This window comes from Lycorma delicatula, chromosome 1, assembly GCF_047948215.1.
Source record: "Lycorma delicatula isolate Av1 chromosome 1, ASM4794821v1, whole genome shotgun sequence".
Taxonomy (NCBI): Eukaryota; Metazoa; Arthropoda; class Insecta; order Hemiptera; family Fulgoridae; genus Lycorma; species Lycorma delicatula.
The window spans coordinates 114,983,273-114,995,756 of NC_134455.1; positions in this window are offsets into that span (position 1 = coordinate 114,983,273).

The window sequence follows — 12,484 nt, forward strand, 5'->3', positions numbered from 1 at the left end:
GCAAATTATTATTGAGTTGTTAGGAAAAAAATATTCGACAAAACAAACACATAAAATAAATATTCAACAAATGCTGGAGTTAATTTAAAAGAAAATTTACTTGAAGTTATTGGCAGAAGGCTTGGCAATTTGGAAGGTTTTAAATTAATAGCCAAAGCTACTTTTGTTGATTCAAGATTTAAAAAAATTTTATAAATTTAATTAATTCAAGGCAAATGGACATTGATACTCTGCCATTAGATAAAATCTTAGAACATCAGAAACAACAAATCCTAATCTTTAGTCTTTGGAGTTTATTTGAAGAAATATTATGTAAAGTGCAAATAACAATGACCCCTGGAACAACCAGAATAATGCAAATACAACAATATTTGGAAATGCCACATCTAAATAGACTCTAAGGATTCCCAAAAATCCTTTGGAATTTTGGGAATTGTATAGAAATTCATTACCTGAATTATATGAGATAAATTAAAAATAATCCTGTGTACCTGCAATATCAGTTTTCTCAGAAAGAGTGTTTTCTAAGGCTGAACAGCTAACCAATTTGCATAGGAATGGACTATTGCCAAAAAACCTGGACAAAATAATATTTTTAAATGGCTATTTTAACGCAGAATTTTAAACTTATTTATCTTTTATAACTTGTTTTTTCCTGTTATTAAGTTTAATAATTTTTAAATTTACGAACAAAAATTAAAACCATAATTTAATGTGTGTTTTTGTAAATCCTGAATCTTTATGTGTTTCTTTTTTAATCTTATCTTCTATACCAATAATACGTGATCAAAAACACCAATATCCTTGTCACTCGAAATGTGATCAAATTGAAATAATTTAGTTTTAGATAAAAATAATAATAATAATTTAATTGCAAGATAGTTGTATTGTGAAATAGAGCACATCCTGGCAATCTGTTTCTGACAACTATCTGAGAGTCAGATCATAAACACATTTGCAGATGCATTTCAGCAACAGGCCAATTGCGTAGACTTCCATGAGTCCCTTATGTGTTTTTTCTCCACAGATGTCTTGTTTTACCATAGTACACTTATCTGTTATAATTCTTTCCATTTATCTGTTAATAATGTGTGAGTAGTGTTTTTTTTGTTTTTTTTTTAGTGACAATTATACTTTTTTAATGTTTCCAGTTTACACAGATTTATTGAAATTTTTGACTGTAAATGAATTTAACAGAAGAGAAAGCTACAATCACTTGATTGTAAACAAGAAATTTCTTTTCTTTTAAAAGAAAAAATGGAAGAATTAAAAAAAAATAAACAAATTGGTTCATTTGATAGGCACTTATTTGAAAACAGTTATGAAGAAAACCATTTTGTAGATGAAACAAGTCACGGAAGATAGGTTACCATAGCACCAATATAATTATCAGAAGAATTAAATAATTTTATCAATTTAGGAAAGATTCCACTTTACAGAAAAATAAATGCCATTGTAAATCATATTTAAGAAAACCAGTTATGTTTATTAGGAACAATCGAGAAATGTTATGGGATACTGAAGTAAAATAAAGAGAACATTTGACATACCAATTGTATAGAAAAAGAAACAATACCTCTCTGGATATGTAAATTTATTATTTAATGAAGAAATGTTAAATGAAATCATAATTGTACAGATATATGGCTAGACAGAAACTAATGTAATTGTCATGAAAAATTGCTATAACAACGAGAAGTAAACACTACATTTAGAATTTTGTACCTGGCAAGAGGGTTGAAGGTATTGCTCCTAAATGTAGAGTATCAAAGTTTGTCTAGATTTAATTTACAAAAATTACAAATTTAAATCTTTATGATGAATTAAGTGTTGAATTTTTCAGGATTGCTAAGTCACTGAAGAGATTCAGTTTTCTCTTTCATTTGATGACAGCAGCACAAAATCATTCCAAAACTAAAATAAGCCTGCCAGTATGTAATGAAGATTTTTGTGTTGGTAAGTGCAACAACATTTTATTCTAGCAGTTGGAATTATGTGTAGGACAAAAAACTTGCAGAATCATATTGGTGGATAATTCTGCAGTCTGTTTTTAAACAATAGTCAAAGTTATTTCTGGGACTTGATACAATGTAACTGTCAACAACTGGCCTTGCACTACCTATTGTATGTACGACTTAGATATCACAGGTTAATGTTAGTTGAAACACATACAAAGAAAAAACATGAAATTGTTCGTGTGTTGTTGTTTAATTTCAAGTTAGAGAGCACATTACTTTGAAGTCAACAACCAAAAACTTGTTATTTTTCCTTCATTTGTGTATTGTGATAGCATCTATTGACAAATTATGAAGATTTTCTGACATAGAAATGTAAAAATTATTCTATATCATAACTCAAGCAAGAGTGGAGTTGATAAAGAATTTAAGTATAAAGCAAGTTGCCATAGATCCATGAATACATTTTATTCCTTACAAAATGTTCAAGTCCTCAACAGATTTATCATCCTAAAGACTTATCTCAATATCTAAACATGAATTGTTCAAAAATTGACCAAAGGCCACTACAAGGAGTACCAAGCATCACACTAACAGTTAATACAGTTCCAAATCACAAAGGAAAGAATATCACAAGATCTAGGAAACAGAAAAACATCTTTCCAGTCAATGAAGTTATTTTCAAAGGATGCTACCAATAAGAGTAGAGAAGAATCATTTCTCAAAGACAAGGTGTGGAACCTTGCAAATGTTCTATATGCAGAAAGAGCTCAATTCCAGCGTAGTGTATCAACCACAGAACAAATGAAAAAGCAGTGAAAGTGGCACAGACCAATAGAACTGTGCAAGAATTTTTTTTGATACTACAGATTTTCTTTAAAAAAATAATACATGTAGTAAATTTAATATAAGGTTATCTAAAACGTATAGAGCCTTGGAGGTCAAAATTGAGAATACATTTACTGTTACTGGAAAGTAACATTATGAGATTACATACACCTTTTTTTTTATGACCTTCAGTGCCATAATCCTGTCACTATAAAACTTCTATGATTTCTGGAAAGAAATTGTGATATTTGGTCTTCACAGGCCTCTTTTGAAACTAACCTAACGCCATTCAGGGAGTTTTGCAGAGACCGAAACAAATGACTGTCTGATAGTGCCAGCTGTAGGTTTACAATGGATGCATTAAAACCTCCCAATCTTCAATTTCAATTTAAATCATTAATAATTTAAACTGAAATCAATAGTAATGTAAATCAATAATAATTTTTTGGTCAATTAATAATTTTATAACAGCCCAGTTATAATTTCTGTCACTTTCTTTCATGTCTTTTTTAGCAGTGCTTCATCACATGTGTTTGGGTATCTACTTCTCACAATCTCCAATAATTATTTGCATTAGTTAAGTGTTTGGTTCAATTCAAAGTATGAAATTTTTATAATACTTTTTTCTTGCCTGTTGATATATTCTGGGGTAAATTGCATTATTTTTAGTACACATTAAAATCTGGTTTGTTTTCCTTTGCCAGTGAAAACAAACAACTGGAAGAAAAGAGAACCCCTAGATAGTCGAATTGGTTTACCATTTCAAAATGACCTCGAGGTCTTCTTGGTCCAGGAGGCGTACACGGTCAGGGATAGGGTGGTCGGCTTCCACGGGGTTGATGTTATTCATTAACGTGTATAACGGTCACTCTCTGCGATCGTGGTCGGCTCGGTCTCGTTGTGTGTCTTCTGGAGGCCTCAGTTTTCTGATGAGCAGTTCACCGTCGTGCGAGTCACGAGGGGTACGTACTGGTGTCGGGATATTTCCAGCTTGGATGGAGTATCGATGACTTGTTGGTGAAGTTGGGCGTATTCTGGACGGTCTTCCGGGCATCAGAGTGCTGGTTGCTCTGGACGCTAACGCCAAGTCTACCGCCTGGGGTTCACCACTCACTGACTCCAGAGGCGCTGATCTCGCACAATTCGTTGAAACCAGGAACCTCTACTTGCTTAACGAAGCAGAACAACCGCCGACTTTCTCTTCCGAACTGGGGGAAAGTTACATCGACGTAACTTTGGTGACGGGCGATCTGCTCAGGTGTACAAGTAGTTGGACTGTCTGGCCCGAGGCCAGTATGAGTGATCATAGGCTTACAACCTATGAGATCACTTACAGTGGCAGTCTAAGAGCTCCAGATTCGGGTCGCTATAACCTAAGGGGCCTGGATCAGCTCATGCTGCGGCATGACTGTGCGGCTGCTTTGCAGGGGTTAGAATGGCGCATGGAGCACAGAGAGGAGGTGGAATTGATTGCTGAACAATTCGGCCTGGCCATCAAGACTGGCTGCGATAGGGTCCTACGGCGGCCTCGGCCAATGGACGGACCCTTAGGTAGTGGCCAGTCCGCTGATCGGAGAGTGCCTGGAGCCGTCATGACCGCTACTTCCGGGGAGCCGTCTGTTAAACTCAGGTGGAAACCCGGGGGAAAGTTCTCGATCCCTTGCTGTGGAACCTGGTATTCGACTGATTTTTGGGACTGACATTCCCGGGAGGGGTCACGGCCCAAGCTTTCGCTGATGACTGTCTCCTGTTAGTTCGTGGTAATTCAAGACCGCAACTAGAAGACCGAGCGCAGGCGGCTTTGTCAACCGCAGAGAGCTGGATGGACATTCCAAATTTAAGGATTTCTGTGCCCAAGACGAAGTTTATGCTTCTCAAGGGTGCAGACAAATTATTATACAGTCGTAACCCCCGTATTAAGTATAAAGGCTGTGTAATCAGTTGAGTTCGAGTTCATAAGTACCTAGGTGTTTTGTTTGATGAGAAGTTGCTGTTTAGCAACCACATTAGGTAAGTAGCGGCGGACGCCGTCTCTGTGATGCACAAGCTTACGAGGATTGCTCGAAAGGATTACGGACTGTCGGGCCGTCATTTGTACATGGTGTACCGAGGTGTCTTCGAAAGTATGACCTTTTACGCGGCGTCCGTTTGGGCGAATAGGTTGGATAGAAATCGAGCACTTATCAAAATTTTTGGGAGTGCCCAGCGAAGAGCCTTAATTGTATGTACTGTTTTTTTTAAAACAACCTCCTACGAGGCTACTACTGTATTGGGAAAGGCTCTCCCAATCGATTTAGTGGTGAAAGTTCGGTCGGTTATGTGGAAATTGCGAAGAGGTAGGCAAGCCAAGGTATTTCGGATGCGGTTTCGAGCCGGGCCAGTACCGGAGCGGAACGGTGATCTCAATGCACCGGTTCTAAATTTCGAACAGTTACCCATCTCCCGCCTTTGGAGGAGGCTTTACAGCCTCGTGATGGAAGCATGGCAGCAAGAATGGCACTCCACGACTAAGGGAAGGTCCTTATATAAATTTATACAGGATCTAGGGGGATGGTGTGCCTCTCCTTCGTTTTTAAGGGCAACGGGAGCCAGAGTGCTCTCCAACCATGTAAATTTAAAACAATATTTGTTTAGGTTCCGCCTGGCAGCTGATGAGCTGTGCATCTGTGGGGAGGTCCAGTCAAATGAGTATATGATGTTTGACTGCCCTGCTCTTGGGGGGGGGGGGGCAGAGACTGGGCCACCCTGGAACTTAGAGGTCAAGGGGAAAATTGGCGAGAGCCGCATTGTCAAACCGTGTGGTAGTTCCTCGATGAGGTTGGGTGGTTCAACCGACATTGGTAGATTAGTTAAGGGTAAAGTATAATGACGCCTACCGTGCTGCTGTGGGAAGCTAATCCAGAGATAATGGCTGAGCACCAGTCAGATAAAGTTCCATGCGCTTTAAATGGTGGACAGGTATTAGCTGGCATTCAGCAACTGAGGCGCAACAGGAAATTACTGTCTTTTAATATAATAACAAGGGGTGCACCTCCCCGGTTTAATTTAATTGTATGACAAGTGAGCAGTTGGGACATGTAAGCAGGTGGTGTATGGCACCTTGCTTAGTCTGCTCACACTGTTAGGTAAGCTCACTGGAGCTATTAGATTATTAGTCGCTAAACTATTTTTGAGGCACAGTAACCGTTTTTGGCACGGACATTTGGTCATATGCTCTAGGGCGACCAAATGGGATGGTGGCAGAAGATGTGCCAGTTAACCAATTACCATTTCAATAATAGTTGAGACATTTAAAAATGTCAATTTATTTATTCCTTTCTCCTCCTTTATTTTTATTTTTTTTTGGACATTCAGATTTAAATAACTCATTCTTAGAATAGCAATTACAACAAAAAATTTTGTTCTAAAGTCAACTTTACTTACAGTTAAGATCATCAAGCTAATCTAATCAAATACATTATGTTCATTATATATGTAATGCTGTCTGGTATATCTGTACATATTAGTTTCAATTTTCTAAATTCAACCTCCATGTCTGAGGTATACAAGATGAAAGCTATTGCTGACATTGGATTTCCCGCCAAAACTCATACTGTTGCTCTTACCTCCTTAGTGAATTCCCACTTGTTCTAATTTTGATCCATGTTTCTTTATAAAGGTAAATAATTATATAATTATAAAATATTAAAAAGCCTCTTATCTAGCTTTGATTTAGTTTCTTGTGCACATTCAATGTTCATCTGGTTTTGGTGTTTTAGTCAATTCTTGCATTTTTACAGGCCTATCCAACATCTCTTGTTTTAAATTAATAAAACTCTCAGATTCATGGTTTTACATTTTTCATCAAGAAGTTTTTCCAAATATCTTCCTCACTTTATTATATCTGTCTCAGTGTTTAAATACTGTCAGTATTTTCTTCAATTTTTCTCAATGTGATTTATTTCTCTTAATATTGTTTATTATTGTCTTTTTTTTATTTCCAAATTTTCTCACCACCTGATAAAATTGTTCAGAGTTTGTAATATTTTTCAGTTTCCCTTGCAAGTTTATATTTTTCTGTTCATTAAAATTCTTTTACATTGCTTTTTCTTTTTCAGATAATTTGTTAACTTGCTGTCCTCATTCCGATTTTACATTCTTTATCATTTCTTACTTCTTAATATGAAATGGTATTCTCTTTTTATACCTTATCACAGCCAAGATTATTCCTCTCCATCACTATTTGCAATCTTTTTGTTGTATCACATTTATATATTTTAACTTGTCATAAACACATATTCTTTTCATAATCACAGTCTATTCTGTAATATTTAAAAAAAATAATACAACCTTATTTATATCCCATTTTTCAATAAGGCTCAACTATCTTTTTTAGTTTTTTACAAGCATTTTTGAGCTACTGAGGCACAATTAATCTTCAACCTAATTGACAAGTGGTCTGAACACAGAATTTAATCTAGTAACTCAAATCTTTGAACTTTCATACTCAAGTTTACATTTACCAACATAATCCACAATACTAACAACATTCTAGAAATATGCATTTACCTGGTATAGTACATCCCTTCCATTCAACAGTATCAATCCTAGCTTTTCCACCAACTAGCCTTTCATCTTGCAAATTAACCTTCAAGTCTTTTGAACACCATTTCCTTCCATGCCTGTTCCTACTGTTATTTCCTACTCCAATCTATTGAAAGTGTTTATTCATCCTATGAGTTCTCCCTCAACAGTAATATTTTCCACGTAGACTACCTTATTTATTAGGCATTCTTCTAGCTGATCAATTATCATATTCATGTCAATATTTGAATTCAAGTACACCACTCCTAATAATAAAACTCTTCGTAACTATTTAGTTAAGAATTTTCTGAATTTGAACATGTTATTTTTCCTATTCTACTTTGAAGATGCCACAAGTTATACATTAGGTGAAGTTAAACATGAGTGCTGTAAATATTTAATTACTACAGAAGAACTTAGCTTTTTACTGTGAACTTTGAAAGCTAAATAGTGGATTGATATTTATTATTACTATTTATTTGTTACTAATAAGAAAACTTTCTACACAATGTTACATTTATTGAAAAAGCTTATTACAATTGTTTCAATTTTTTTATTCATGTTTTAAGTTAGTTACAATCCTAATCACAATAACCATCACAAAGGAAAGGATGTTACAAGAGTGAAGAACCACGATATACACAGCCAAGATTTTTCCTAAACTTTTTAAAATTTTTCCTTTTAGGTTACTGTATTTTAAACTTTTCATATGTAATTTTCTATCCTGTTAAATTAATATTGTAGGATATTGATGAAATGTTATCATCTCTCATTACTTTCTTCATATTAATATATGAAGAAAGTAATGAGGAATAATTTCAGATTCAAGAAAGATTATTTAATAACTATTAAGAAGAGGAAGGAACTAAAAACATACTGGCACCCAACAATCTCTATCTTGGAATGAGAATTTCCTTTTTTATAGGATTTCTTATCAAAGAATAAAATTTCAACTGCCTGTTAATGGTAAAGTAACTGACTTTTTTATGATGTAAATAAGAGTTGTTTCTTGTACAGAGTGATTCAAAGAAACGGGAAATTTTGAAAGTTGTGTCGGTAGCCGTGGGCGATTGGTACCACTTGATAAGTGGCGCCAGCCTCTCTAACCTAACCTGCCATTTAGTTGTCATGGATCCTTGGAGTGGTGCGCAACGTGCATTTGCTATCAAAGCGTTTTACAAAAACAATGACAGTGTGGAGGGAGCGCGTAGAGAATTTTGCCGTCATTTTAATCTGGGACGGCACGACCATGTTCCATCAGCACATGCAATTAAAGCATGGATATCTAATTTTTAGCAAACTGGTTCGGCAATGAAAAATAAACCTCCAGGCCGTGAGCGAACCGTCCGTACACCACAGAATGTTCAAGCTTTACGAGATGCTGTCACACGAAGTCCACATCGGTCAATCCGTCATCTCTCAGCATCTTTACAATTGCATAGTTCAAGTGTTCGAAGAATGTTAGTGAAGGACTTAGATCGTCCAGGAACTGAAACCGAACGATGCAGTTGTGCGAGCACAATTCTGTAATGTAATGCTTCATAAGATTAATGATAACGAAGAGTTTGTTCACGAACTGTGGATGTCAGACGAAGCTCATTTCCACCTCAGTGGATTTGTTAACAAGCAAAATTTCAGATACTGGGCACAAGAAAATCATACGCAGCTACAACAGTGTCCGTTGCACAGCCAGAAAGTGACCGTGTGGTGTGCTGTGTCATGTTACGGTGTTATAAGCCCTTATTTTTTTGAGGATGACAACGGTCTTGCGATTACAGTGACGTCGGCTAGTTACCTTCAGCTAGTTACCATGCTTGAAACCTTTGTTGTGGAACAACAAAAGAGATTTCCACAGCCTGGTTTCAACAAGATGGAGCAACGTCACATACTGCACGAATATCGATGGCAGCTGTACGCCGATTGTTTGGACAACGTGTCATTTCACGAAATGGTGACATTAGATGGCCTCCCAGATCTCCTGACCTCTCAGCTTGCGATTACTTTTTGTGGGGTCACCTTAAAAGCAAAGTGTTCCACAGTAGACCTGCTACAACGGAAGAACTGAAGGCAAAGATCCGAGAAACAATTGCGGAAATTCCAGTTGAGATGTTACGTCAAACCATGAACAATTTAACGAAGAGACTTCGTGAGTGTTTACGTATAAGAGGAGGTCACCTGGAAGATGTCATCTTTAAAAAATAAACTAAAATGTATGTATCGAAAAATGGCAACATTTGTACAATTACATGAAATAAAATTAATTTTCTAAAAAAATTTTTCATTAACGTTATTTAATTTTTTAAATTCCCCGTTTCTTTGAATCACCTTGTACTATGTGCAAAATGCTAAGCCTGATAACTGGATTGTAAATTAGAAAATTCTGCATAAAACCATTAACATTACAATTATTATATACTAATATTACTACATGGTTTATAAAGATAGAGAATAGATTTAATATCTTTATTTTTAAAATATACACTTTCTTGTAATGTATACATTTTAATAATTAAAAGAAGATTTAGGATTTTCCTCTAAAATAACACTGATAAACATAATTTTTGTTTCCTAACATGAGATACATTGATTTTAATCTGTTTTTTGATGTGAATAAAAACTCGGAATCTTTCTATCATCCACCATTTTTGAAAAATAAAAAAAATTAAATTAAAGGATTTGTTTTCATTTTTCAAACTATCGTTAGCATTTTAATTTTATATTGTATTTTGTTAGCTCATTTTTTTATTGTTTAATTTTGTTAACATAATTTGTAAGCTATAAATAAACAATACTAGACAAAGAATTAAAGTGAGCCTTCACGGACAAGATTAAAGATATGTGTACAGGTCAAAACATGTAGCTGAAAACACAGCTGTGTTGTTTGTATTAAGCACTGGATTTAGGAATGAATTAATTATGTTCAGTCTTATTGATGTCTTAAGTTTGTGAACAGTGCAGTGTCATAATGTCTTAATTTTGTGAACAGTGCAGTGTCATAATGTCTCAAAATTGTGTAAATGATGTGGATGCCTTTTGTTATGTATGTGGTGAGTTTACCGTAAAATCAAATAGAAATAACATTACACCTTTAATTAAAAAAGCATATCATTTGTACTTTCAGTGTAAAACTGGTGATCAGGATTAGATGTGGGCTACTCATATAGTATGCACTAATTGTTCTGTATTTTTAAGAGGATGGCTGAAAGCTACACTGAAGGCTTTGCCATATGGTGTACCTATGGTTTGGCATGAACCAAATGATCATGCAACCGATAGTTACTTTTACTAACAAGTGTGTCTGGAACTTCTAAAAAATCTAAACATACTGTAAAATATCCTTCATTGCAATCTGCAATCAGGCCTGTACCACACAGTGAAATTATTCCAGTTCCTGAGCCACCTGTGAATGTATGTTTCGAAAGCATTGATGAAGAGTCAGGCAGTACTGAAGAAGACAACAATGATTTTGATTTTGAATTATCTTCCAATAAGCCACATCTTATATCAGAAGGTGAATTAAATGACTTGAATTAAATTAAAATCAAGCTGAACTGTTAGGATTAAGACTGCAAGGTTGCAATTTACTTTAAAAAAATACAAATTTTCAGGCTGTTGAAGCAGACGAAAAGAACTTTCTCAGTACTTAATTGATGAGAATAATTTGAGATTTATTGTACAAAAATTGATGAGCTTATGTTGCACTTAGGACAAGTTCATAAACCTGAGGACTGGTGCCTTTTCATAGATACATCCAAGTATAGTTTAAAAGTGGTTCTTCTACAAAACAGTAACAAATATCCTTTGATACCAATCGCTTATGGTATTAATTTTAAAGAGACATATGATGTGATGGAGACATTCTTGAAAAAATAACTTATAAAAAACGTAGCTGGAGCTAGGGATAAACATTATGTTACCAAAGAGTGGAAGAAACAAGACAACTTAACTCCAAAGGGAAAAATATTATTCATGAACCCTTAGTTGAACCCAAAGAAATTTTTTACCCCCTCTCCATATCAAGCTAGGACTAATGAAAAATTTTGGAAAAGCAATGAAGAAGGATGATCCCGGATTTTTGTACCTCAGGCAGAAATTTCCGAATGTAAGTGAAGGAAAAATTAAAGAAGGAATTTTTATTGGTCCTCAAATAAGAGAGTTGTTAAAGATGATATATTTAACTCGATGTTAAATAATGTAGAAAGTGCAGCTTGGGCTTCATTTAAAGACGTTTGCAAAACCTTTCTTGGCAAACAAAGATCCGACAATTACCACGATATTGTTAATCAACTTCTTACTTCATACAGAGCTATGGGAAGTAATATGTCTTTGAAAATACATTTCCTCCACTCGCATCTAGATTTTTTTCCGGACTACCTCAGAGATGTAAGTGACGAACATTGTGAACGTTTCCACCAAGACATTTCAGTGATGGAAAGCCGCTACAAGGGGAAATGGAATATTAACATGCTAGCCAATTACTGTAGGACATTAATTCAGGATGTACTTGAGGCTGTTTATAAAAGAAAAGCATAAGCGCAATCATTTTAACACAGATATGCAAAATTATAAATTTTATATATTTAACTATATTTCCCTTGATTTTTTTTGAAGCGTAATTTATTTAAAACTAAGGGTGATAGAAAAATTGTATTTACAGATCTGTAATGTATGCAAAAAAGCAATTCAAGAAATCGTATCACACTTAGAGAAACATTAAATTTTTTTTTTTTGCGTATCTGTGTAATTAAATCTACATCGTAATTTATGTAATTAAAACTCATATCATATTATCTGTCTGAACTCAGAAATAATAACAGTACTTGATTTTAGATTACCTGAAACACTACTAAATTAGATTTCACTACTTCACAAATGTCTTTAAATCCTAATACTATTAGGCTATAGACTTATTCAGCTAGTCCTGAACCAGTGTTATAAATTAAATCTTGCAAAAAAAAAACAAATAAATATACAACTCTAGAGAAATTCAATATTACAGTTAAAAATGACTGTACCTTTATGCTAGTTCTTCTGAAAATGAAAACACTTATCAGCAATGATGGGTTAATTGCTTTCTGTTTTAGTACTACCAAATTTTATTTTTAACTTTAGTTTTTTGTAGGTGAAGCACTGCTTGT